The 12,100-nt window shown below is 39.7% G+C and overlaps 1 long non-coding RNA gene across 1 annotated transcript; it reads left to right on the forward strand.

Moving 5' to 3' along the window:
- The first annotated feature begins 6,567 nt into the window (after positions 1–6,567).
- On the forward strand, positions 6,568–8,046 carry LOC133269169 (uncharacterized). The gene is made up of 2 exons (XR_009743348.1): positions 6,568–7,218; positions 7,796–8,046. It is a non-coding gene; the product is annotated as an uncharacterized LOC133269169 (long non-coding RNA).
- Positions 8,047–12,100: the final 4,054 nt, after the last annotated feature.

Here is a 12,100-nt window from a genome sequence, read left to right on the forward strand (position 1 = left end):
ATGTCCTCAGCCACACCACAACCTGTTCTTACTTTGTTAATATGCAAGGTTAATGAGCATCTAATGGACCTAAACACTTTCCCTAGACTAAGAGCAGGATTGTGTTAGATCCTGGGGTGGTTTGAGAAGAAATTCTTAATTCTGCTGTGGTCTTATTTGGTTAGCTCACAAATATTCAGGAACAGCAAGAAAAATGCAGGCTTCCAGTGTAGACCAATGCCAAGAATGTAATCCACAGTTTGTCCTTAATCATATGAGTATCATCTCAAATGTTTCCAGTGCTTTTGGCAGGAATATTAAATTACAAAATCTAGGATGCTTGCCAGAAACAGAAAGCAGAAGGTTCAGAGTGAAAGCAGTACCACTGCTCTATGCTTCTGCAGGAGCAACATGGCATGTCAATATGGGCAATTACTTTGAAAAAAGAGATTAAAAGGGCAACTTCTCATAAGTGTCTTACAGTAATTCCTTCCAACTAGTTACCAGTACTAAAATATGTACTGTTTGGTGCCTGGTGACAATTCAGGATGTAAATGAAGGTGACTATCTTGTCAGTTTATTGAGCTTTTCTTTCATGGAGCAGGAAGTACTGATCTGTCTTATTTCCAGCTCGGGGTAGACCCTGACTTTGGGTTTGTCTGTGTGTTTGAAGGAACTTGCAGAACACTGTGGGGTTGCTTCAGATTCACTCTGATAGATAACCAAGGGCAGAGGTTGAAGATTGGCACTCTTGTTGACTTTACCATCAGAAGGTACTTACACTTTTGTAGAATGCATCATTGACTACACAAAGAGTCCCATGATAGAGAGCTGGAGAACTGTAAGGTCTTGTATGTATGTTAAGCCTTCTTTGAAAATTACATGCAACTCACTACTTGCTTTATTTGTCAAGGTGTAAGCCCTGTTTTCTTTAGAGAGTGAACCTTTAGCCATTTCTGATGAAATTGTTAGAATAGGGTACTATAATGGATATAAGCTGTCCTACAGAGAAAAGGACAAATTATAAACTATTAAATTGATACTGGAAAAGTTTCATCTTGCATCAGACATGTTGACTTTGACACATTTTTTCTTGTTTCTCCCTTTTCCTGCTCTCTGTCCCACATGACTGCTTTTCCAGGGTCTGCAGAGCAATGTCTGACATTCTCATCCCTTCCAGGCAATACTCCAGTTGCTTCTGCAAAAGATAGAAACAGAGATGACTTACTCAGTAATACATACAAATTTTGTCATTCTATTTGTATTATCTTTCTCATGCTTTATTGAAGAACTGTCCTTAAGATCAGCTAGAAATTCCAGCTGTACCTTAACCCAAAATACACATCTTTCTGAAAAACAAGGATGCAGAGATGTTCCTTTATTGGCTATTCTTTTAAAATAAGAGGAGTCTGAGCATCAGCCGCTGGATTTTAAGTACCTACCCCATTTGGGTCCATTGATGCTATGTAGTTACATAGAGCTGGTAACAGTATTTTATTGCCATGCAATAAAAAAATAGTGGTTTAGCACCAATGCCAAAAAGCCTTTCTGGATGGTGCTATACTTTGCTGGTGCCTCCCACTCCTCAAGTGTCCAACCTCAGGCGCAAACATCACAGAATCGGTCTCTGATTTTTGTTGAGAATTGGGTGGCTGAAAAACACTTTTAACCTTCATGTCAGACAGTTGTGCTTTTCTGTGGTGGCAGGAAAAGGGTGGAGAGGAGGAAGTGTTGACCTCAGAGCTGCTTTCAAGCTTATCTTTCTTGCATTTCCTTGGTCTGTGGGGTTTTTATGTCTGCCAGGGACTCGTCTGTGTCTTACTTTGAAAGCTGATTGACTCTTTAGGATGCTTAAAAGACCCACATATGCTGTTGCATTTGCACCAGATATGTTAGAAGTCATATTCTGTATCACATAGGCAATTGAAGCCACAAACAGAAATTGGGATGCATTTTCCAGTTGTTAGTCAACTAGGGATAAATCTAAACATGAGAAAACATCTAGCTTGTTATTTTGATTCCTTCTGCATCTCTGCTCATCTGAAAGAGCTTGAAAGAGCACTGAAATTAGAGGAAAGGCAACAGACCAAATACATGGAGGAGCAATGCACACTGCCTCTCTCCTGTGAAAACGAAGATACAGGTTCTAGAAAGCTTTAGAGGCACAAAGCTTGTTAAATCCATGGCACAATTTTCAGAGGAAGCCAGATGTATTTAGGGAAATGTTGCTGGCAACATTAATGTTGCTTAAAAAAACCCCACAATTGCTTTCTAAACATAGAATCATAGAATCATAGAATAATTAGGGTTGGAAAGGACCTTAAGATCATCTAGTTCCAACCCCCCTGCCGTGGGCAGGGACACCTTATGCTAAATCATATCGCCCAAGGCCTCGTCCAACCTGGTCTTGAACATTGCCAGGGATGGATCACAAGCTCCGTGGGCAACCTATTCCAGTGCCACACCACCCTAACAGGAAAGAATTTCCTTCTTATATCCAATCTAAACTTCCCCTGTTTAAGTTTTAATACAGCAGTAGTTACTTTTATCAAAGGAAATTGTAAGATGTATTTCCTTGTTAACTGTATGCCTAGAGACTTTTTTTTTCTGTTGAAGAGTCAGCTTGACTTTTTGTTTAAACAATACCACAGGGTAACTAATTAGAGTGCTAAGGAGAACTGACAAAGTAGTAGCCCTGGCAGAGAGAAGAAAATCAAAGCTTCCTCCTTGTTAGTGTCAAAATGTATGTGACTGAGTGACAACCTATTTAGCTAATTCCATGCAGGAGTTATTTTGCTTTGTGACCTCTGTTTTTAAAACCGTGGATGCATAACTTAGAGTATATGTAAGCAAGTTAGGTACACTTGCTGAAAAAGCGTATCTTCCCAAGACTCTTTGGCAAGGCATTTAGACCCTCATGTAAGCTCCAGTTCTTCAATTGCCATGTTTGCTGAGCACCTGTGAAGACGTATCAGTTGCAGAAGACAGCCAATTCACATGCCTGTACTGCAAACAGTGTTATGCTGGCACTGTAATGTGAGCAATTGAAATGCGTAAGTAGGTGAGTACATGGGATATCTGAGGCTAAAATAGACCCACTAAACATACTGAATAATTAGCTTTACTGAAACCGGAAGCAAAATACCCAGCATTTAAACAAGAAATGCTGGCCTCTTTTCTGTGTACATGAAAACTGAAACAAAATTCAGTCTTGGACCACAATCTCAGATAGGCTTGGAGTCCTAAATGAAAGAAAGGACACAAATTCAATAACAGAATTCAAAGCCTCCAGTAGGTTCCAGACTCAGCATGGGATGATACAGTAGAGTGGAGCATCTCTTTGCAAATCCTTATAAAAGTCTTATTGAAGGAACAGAGGGATTACATAGCTGGTTTTCATGTGTTAAACTTGTCTTTCAACTGAAAAGAAGGCCTAGTTGACTTCAGTGACAAAATAGGACTGTATTAGGCACTGAGTAGGATTTCACGACTTCAGGTTTATTGCACTTTATATTCCCTTGGGAAATAGTGGTAATTGCCTGTCTTCCCCTTAGAGAAGTGGCTTTGTACTGATCTGTACCAGATACTCTCTGCTTGATACATTATGTTCTGCAGAGCTGGTAAAAACCCTTCACCCCAACTTTTAGCATATTATTGTACCGCTTAGTGCTGGCATGAAATTAAATAGCAGCAGTTTGGGACTCATGCTGCTTTGTGCCCTTATTTTTTAATATTTTTTGTATTCATGGGTCCTGTCATTTTATTATAACATCCTGCATAATAGATGGGGTACTTTAGTTGAGAATAAACTGGTCATTCAGATTTTTTTATTAGTCCTCTTGAGGCATGTCGGTCAAGTCATACCAGCTGTAAAACACTGAGCAATGATTAATGAACCCTTTAGAGAATGCAGGTGAGTTCTGCTTCACATTACAGTTAACAGTTTTCTCAGAACATTTGTTAATGCTGTAAGCTTCCATATCTGGGAGATTTGCTATGTGCTGGGCCCTATTAAAACAGCTTAGTTTCCTGCTGGCAGACCATAATGCTTTAGAAAAATATTGCCAATCAGAAATGCTGGCCACAGGGTCTTACATGGAGTTTGTTTGCTTCTTGAGCCTCTTCTTTGAAGAATGCTGGGGAGCTGCAGTCCTGGTTCTTACTGCTGAGAGCTACTTCCTCTTGGGACTTCTGAAAACTAGCATAATGTGATTCAACTTGAGTATCTAAAACTGACTGCATGAATCATTAGGTAGTAAGCACTCTGGGGCCTCAGCCAGTCTTCCTGTTCTGCATTTAGGTAGCGTGTAAAATTATAGGGGTTTGGATCTGAGTGTCTTATGACCTATGCAATACTCTAGATATTAATAGTAGTCATAACTAAGGGATATAGTTTGTCTGCTTCTGATCTCATCAGAGCCATGTTTCAAATCTTGCAGAGCTGATTGTAGGAATTTAATCTTTACACCTCAATCTTCATTATTTGAGCAGCGGACCAGTCATTGTAGTAGCTACTCTGTTCCACACACAGCAGTTCCTCACAAAATAAAATAAAAACAGTGAGATGGAGAAAAGATACTTGATGTAAATCCCATTTGAGTAAATGAAACATCTCTACAACTACCTGAAAGGAGGTTGTAATGAGGTAGGGGTTAGTCTCTTCTCCCAGGTATCAAGTGGTAGGACAAGAAGTGATGGCCTCAAACTGTACAGGGGAGGGGGGGTTAGACTGGGTATTAGGAAAAATTTCTTCACAAAGAGGGTGCTCAGGCATTGGAACAGGCTGCCCAGGGCAGTGGTGGAATCACCGTTCCTGGAAGTGTTCAAAAAACATGTAGATGAGGCCCTCAATTACATGGTTTAATGGTGGACTTGGCAGTGCTAGGGCAATGGTTGCACGTAAAAGGTCTTTTCCAACCTAGTTGATTCTATGATCAGGCATTGTAACTCTGCAGTGTGCAATTGGAAATCAGGACTTCTGCGATGTCCATGCAAACATGCCAGAAGGTACAATATTTTCCATACAATTATCTTAAAATTATATTGCCTATTCAGTAAAATTTTTGATTGGACACTGATTATCAGCAAAGCACAAGGAAAGATTAGGGGATGCATTGTTGCCCAAGCCAGCTGTTCAAAGATGACTCAAAGTCACAAGTTTCATTTAAAATATATGATAACTTGGGGTTCATCTCTATTTGCTGTCTTGCTCAGGGACTCAGATTTTTTTTGGCTTTGGATCTGTAACCAGGCTGATGAAAGACTATTTTTATCAAGGGAGTTGAAGGTCATCTGTAGTCATGGGATTGCGTGAGTTAGCCTTCAGGAAGAAACACCAGATACTACATTATTTAGTGACATGGAGTAACATTATTGTCCTTTTAAATTGCTTTTCAGCACCAGGGAAAGATGACATTTCTAGTGATTCTTACTAAGAATGTGGATAGACCCTCTTGTTTCTGTGTTTTCAAGGAATGATAGTGAATCTTCTTTATAGCCATAGGGAGATCACATTTTGTGGCATGTGGGGGCAAACCATTTCTTAGATCAGCATGCTTGTGTGCGAATGCATGATTCCTTAATGGAATGCCCATGTTTCTCTGAGGGGGCTACAGGTGTGTCAAAGCAGGGCTTGCAAAGAGCAACCATGATTCAGGCACTCTCATGACACTGGAAGAATAAAAGTGAATGTTGCTGAGAACCATAAAGAATTACAGAATGTAACCATCCTCCTTTTAATTTAATCTTGATGGCTAATCCTCTGTGAGCAGCAACATTTATGACATTCAAAATGGAGTTTGAGTGAACTGATTCCAGAAGCTCATTGATGGCCTCAGTGTAGCCTAAAAGCCATGTGTTCTTAAATGTAAAATGCAAAACACAAAACCTCTGTCAGACTCTCCTCTCCACTGCAGCTTGCAGAGGGAACTGGCAGTTAGCTTGTGTGCACTTTACAGTAGGTCTACAATCTATCATGCCAGTGGCCACATACTCAAAAGTGCTGAAGTTCTGAGCTCAAGGTTGGGACCTGGAGGCATGTGAGCCTTATTTATATAGAAAAGGAGTACCATGACTATATCTACACTTTCTTCCCATTCCCCAGTGTGCAGGTTAAACCAAATCAGACTATAGAAGATTAATTAGACTAATATACCTTAACCTATTTCTCCTTACTGAACTGAAATTTGTGTGCCTACATCATCCTATTATTGTTGGCCAAAAGATATAAGATACGCTTATACACCAGAATGTTGCATGTGATGAAATTATGTTGGCACTCATCTAAAATAACAGTGAGGACAGAGCAATTCCACATAGAACTTGGGGTAAGCTTCTTTTGTTTAACTATGGTCTTGTCTGTAAACTTTACTGCAACTGGCCCAAGTTACACTGGCATAATGACTGTCTTAATCTGAGTTAAGATCCTCCTTGGGTTTGGGTATGGGGTTTAGGGTTTGCTTTAGTTCCTTCTGGACAAAAGGAAATTAAAATAGTAGTAATTATAGTATAAGAACAGTAATTAGCAAAGCAGTTAACATGATAGAGAAGGCTGCAGTTTTATGGATGGGGAGACTTGAAATCAGGTAGAATCAGAGCCCCCAGCAAAGCAGAGACTAGAATGCAAGGTCTCCTGGTCACTTTTTCACAGTTTATTTGCACCTATGTGTTTGTATAAATCAGGGAAAAGACCTATGTAAGGGAGAGAGGAGGTTGTCTTATTCTTGAGCCTGTGTGACTTTCACAACCAGTTTGTGGCTGTGTGCAACTTTTCAGATACTCAGACTCAGTAGGTAGGGCTTAGTTCTCCCTTTTGGTAAGCAGAATTCATGTCCAAGCCTGAGGATATCTACACTCCTAGGCATAGCCTAATCTGGGAGCATTTATTGATACATAATGCTAGATCTCACAAGCAATCTGAAGTGACATAGGGACCTTACTGACTGCTGAGCCTATTTGGCATAATCTGTCCTCTGCAATGGGAAGAATAAGCAGCAGGTAACCATATTATTTCTAATGCCAGAAGAAAGTGGCCTGTATCCCAGGTAAATTTTTAACAGAAGGTGGAAAACTAATCTGTCATAAAGAATTCATTCTTTCCCATTCAGGCTATGAGGAAAGTTACACTGATCAAGATGCAAAGATTGCCAGAAGAAACAATAAAAGATTGGAACAATTGTGAATTGTGCAAAGACATAGGTTTCTCAGTCATAGGTTTTGGGAATGGTTTGCTGCCTAAAGGTAAATTTTTCCAGGTTTTTTGCAGAAGCAATGCTGTGTTTGGTACTTTTTGTAAGACTTCAAATATTACAATTAGAGGAGGTGTGTTTGGTCCACTCCTTCAGGAGCTGGGAATCTTCCTGACTTAATGCCTACTGTCGAATGTCCAGTGTTACAATGAAATATTTCATAATGGCAAAGTATCTCTGGGAATATTATGTGGATGAAATAACTTATTGATACTTACGTTTCACTGACTAGAAACGTTCTGAGTGGTATTACAGGATACTGCAGGAATAGCACCTGTAGCTGGAAGGGACTTTGTGTAAAATTCTCATGACTGCAAACCCTAATGAAACTTTGTAAGCAACAATGAGAAATATAACAGCAAAATAATAATTTAAAAATAAACAAGGCAAACCCAAACACACACAAGCCCAACTAAGAAAGAAACTCTAAGAAAGAGTATCCTTTTGTGTGATACTTAACCATATTTCTCAAACTTGCATGTGACAATTATGTTTGAACACTAGAAGCCTTATTTTCATGCTATCCTCTATTTGCATGTTAACTAAGAAAAGGGCATTTGTCCTCACAGTTTCAAAAGCCTACAAAGCAGAGGAAGGAGATGCTTATGAAATCAGCAGGAAATTTTATCTGGTAAGAAAAACAAGAGTGTGCTATGGTCACATGCTTCTTTTCCAGCAAGAAGTGCTTAGAGGGGCACAGCAACCCATATTTTCTACTCACTGACTCACAGAAGTGAGTCTGTACAAGCCTTGCTGGCTGCCAATTTTCAAATACTGTTTCAGTGAAAATCACTTTTGAAATAAAAGGGAATTAAATTAATTGCCAGTTCTTGAAGCATTTATTAATAAAAGACTGGAAGAACTCCAGACAATGGAGGCGATGAGGCCTTGTTGTCCTCACTAAGAGGAAGTTATGGAGGCAGTACTTGCATACTTGTGCATATATGGATCTATCTTACCTCAAGGTGACTATGGCTATGTCTGTATTAGTGAGTAGCACTGTGCAATAGGAATTGATTTGTGGAGCTAAACAGTGCTAAAGGCCCAGTGTCTACACTATATGCTTTCTCAAGGTGGTTAATTTGGACTGGCTCTAGCCAGGTCCCATGGACTGACTGCCCTTTAGCAGCTGGAGCACCAAAGCTGAACTTATCGGCATATTTTTTTCTGGTTTCTGTCCAATTTTATATTATTCTTTTCGTAAGGAGGGTTAAAAAAAAACGGTGGGAGGATACTGAAAGATAAGATGCCTGAGGAGAAAAACTGAAGTATGAGAATGGGTGTGCTTCAGAGCAGAAAGGAGGAAGCATGGTGAGAGGAAGAGAACAGGGCTACTGAAAGGCCATCCACAGGGAAAGTGGCCACCCAAGATTAGAGGTAGTTTGTGGCTCACATACGATTAAATAACAGACAACCGAAATTGGAACAAATTGGTGCTATAGTGAGTATAGCTCTTCATTTGTGGAAATGCTGGACTAGAATAGCTTTAATAGACTTCTCTGTTAGCTTTACCTTCAACTGCTGAGAAATTTGTGGCATACCAACTTTACCTTAATCGTGAGTCTGATTTAAAACCCCAAATGGCCATAACAAAAGGAGGAGAAGAAATAGTGGGTGTATGCATGTGGTTCCTTATGTGTGTGTAGTTGATTGTGTCCTGTGGCTTTGCAGAGAGCTAAAGCATGATCCAGTGGATAAAACAGATCAGTAAAAGCTTAAGGCTTTTCCAGGCAGCTGTAACTGTTTTTTAAATGTGGCCACTCACAGTGTAGAAACCTTCAGAGCTTCCACTCCACAGACAGAGGGAGAATGTTAATACCCAGGACTATTAACTTGAGTTTCAGATTTAACATCAGTTAGTTCCTTTAACCTTTGGCCAGTGTGGACCGGTCATCTGCTGTAGATGGTGCTGGGAGATCCAAGTTTGAACAGAAATACCTGGGCTGTGAAGCTGTGCTGGCCAGGCAATGTACCAAGGCTGTGTTAGAGAAACAAACTCTTCTGGTTGGCTTTTTTTTTTCAGTTCATTGTAGTTCCTCCTTTCCTGAGGAGGGGTGGCTGGGGACACCTGATAAGAAGCACACTGAAAGCTTCTAGTGCTATGGAGATGGTGTTCAAAACTTTATGGACTTCTCACTACTGGTATTAGAAGCCAGCTGGGTCAAGTGGCACAGACCAGACCACTCTTGTTTCCTGAAGGCATTTTCATTTGAAGAAATCATCAGTGCAACTTTACACTCATTGAGTAATTCAAGCAATGAAAAGTTTATTATTTGTGTAGCTGTCTGCATTAACAATGTATTCCAGTTATTTCCTTCTTGAGAGTGAAAGGGACTTTGACGGACTGTGACAAACACTTACTAGGTCACCCCAGGAACATGTTTCTGCAGTTGTCTGGAATCCTTGAAAATCTGAGTCATGTCATTTCCCAATTCAAAGTTTCACTGGGGAGCTCCTTCTTGTCATCTCCCCACACCCATGCCTGCTTGCACACCACAAAATGTTTCACATGTTATCACAAGTGACTTACCAGGGGCAACTGTTACATTACTGTAGACAATCAAGGTCCATTTTTGAGCACAACTGTAACTACATATTGAGCTTGCCTCCCTTGGTTTTGGGGGGTTTTGTTTGTTTCTTGGTGATTACATTCATATAAGACATCTAAAACCAATTTTGAACAAAGATGCTGCAAATCCACCTGCAAAACAGCAGTAATTACAAATGAGCAAACTTACAGTATCAAGATTTCCTTGAAGACAGCTGAAGAACAGGACAAACAGATAAACTAATCAAACATACTTCATTAGTCTACAAATGCGCTATTGTTTCTAATAATTAAGTTTGGGTGTTCTGCTTTTTACAAGATAAATTACTGGCAGATTTGATATTGACAATTGGCCATATTGTGTTCAGGGATAAAACATGTAGCAAGACAAACCATTAGATGCAGCTGAGCCTCCAGGCATAGCAAAAAAAAATCTGTCCTAAGTATGAATAAGTGGGGGTGGGGGGTGGGGGGGGTGGTTTTGTTTAACACTAGAATAGCATGAATATTTTCTTCCCATAGTTGAAAAAGCTTTTCTTCCCATAGTTGAAAACACCGATCAACCCAAGTATTAGTAAATGTGAATCTGACCATCCTGCATAGGTGAAACCTGCAAGGAAACATGGTAAACATGTAGTAAGCACAAACAATTTTTCCAAAAGAAGTAGCTTGCTTAGTTGAAAGTAAGAAATAGTAACAATCACAATTGCTTTACCAACTAAGGGGAGAAGAAAGGTCCATGGACTGGATCCCAACCATGGATTATTTCTCTTTTTTACACTGGCAATTACATTTTCTATTCCCTTTCAGCAGGCATGACTATAAAATGTACTAATCAGATAAGTGCTTACTCTGAAGTGGAGCATCTTTCATCCTTAACTTTTTTGCTTTGATGAAAAAAAACAAAGAAAAGGATGTTTGAAGTCCACAGTATAGAATTTAACCACATGCATGGGAATAGAATTGTTTTAGACCACAAATATCAGAATGGTCAGATCTGCATTCTGTTTTTTTTGCCCATCATTTAAATCATCTTGGCTGTCCCTTTGTTGCCTTTGACTTCATCTTAAAGATGCTGGTAGATAAAATAATCTAATTGAGGCTCTCTGAATTCTGGTTTCTGGTATGTGAGTGTAAGAAATTATTTCATAGTCAAAAGCATGGGTTGGATTTTTTGTTTGTTTGCTCTCTCCTCTTCCTGTTCCTTAAGAAAAGCTGGGTTTGCTCAGTTTAGTCAGCTCAACAGCCAAATATTGCATCTTCAAAATTTCAAACTGATGCCTAAAAAAGTGCTAAAGTGGTGAGGCGAAGTGTGCTGTAACAGTGATCATATTAGATATACTTTTGCAAATCTCCACATCCTTTTTTTTTTTTTCCCCCACTATAGTTTTAATATTGTTTTTATCCTTAAATCTCTTCTATTCTCATGGCAAAAGTTAAGGACGTTTTTTGAAATGCATATGTTTTAATCTGTCAGAGGCTTTTCCTCTTCAGACTAGCCACTGTAATATCTTCAGACAATTATTAATTACTTGTGTTTCAGGCTCGTATTTGCCAGTTGTCCTTCCAAAGACATAATTCTGACACTTCCCAAACCAGGGGCAGAAAGAGATTTACAAATCAGCAAATTCTGCAATTCTGTTTTCATTCCAAACTAGAGTGAAAGATAATTATGAAGCTCCCCACAGAACAGCAATCTGAAAAATGTTGGCTTGCCAATTTCAACAAATTAGAACTGAGGCAGAATAAGAGAGTGCAGGCTTCCAATTCCAAAAGCCCCTGGGTTTGCCACAGAAGCTGGGACTTCCTTGTTCCCTTTCATGTAGTGGGATGGCAGGAGATAGAGGGGAGCATCTGTGATTCTCTGATTTCTAGGCTATTGGGGCAAGGAATTTGAAAATCCTTCCTGAGAGGGCTGCCAGGATCTGTAAGGCTCCTGATATTTCTGACTTTAGAAGAAACAAATCTGCTTTGTAGGCTGTCTGTGGGCCAAGACAACAGAAGCACTCCCCAGAGTCTGTCTACTGAACTGAGGAGCTCAGTGAGTAAAGCACCAAGAGTTCAAGCAGGATCCCAAGGGAAATGTCTTTGATTTAAAATGTATTCATTAAAAGTTCCCTAACAACTGTAATTGTAGATGAGGAAAAGCAAGTGGTCTGCATAACAATGACTGAACATCCCAGGGAAAGTTGCCAGCAGTGACTGGCTGCAAAGTCAGATGCAGCTAACATAAATCTCACAGAATTTCTGCCTCATGGTGTCTCACAGTGACATCACATCTACACTGACTTAAAACAGTACTGACACCTTTCCTCAGTTTTATAGC

Source organism: Pezoporus flaviventris, unplaced genomic scaffold (genome assembly GCF_033815535.1).
Source record: "Pezoporus flaviventris isolate CSIRO_AGI_PZ_B2104156 unplaced genomic scaffold, CSIRO_AGI_Pfla_v1 ptg000015l, whole genome shotgun sequence".
Classification (NCBI taxonomy): Eukaryota; Metazoa; Chordata; class Aves; order Psittaciformes; family Psittacidae; genus Pezoporus; species Pezoporus flaviventris.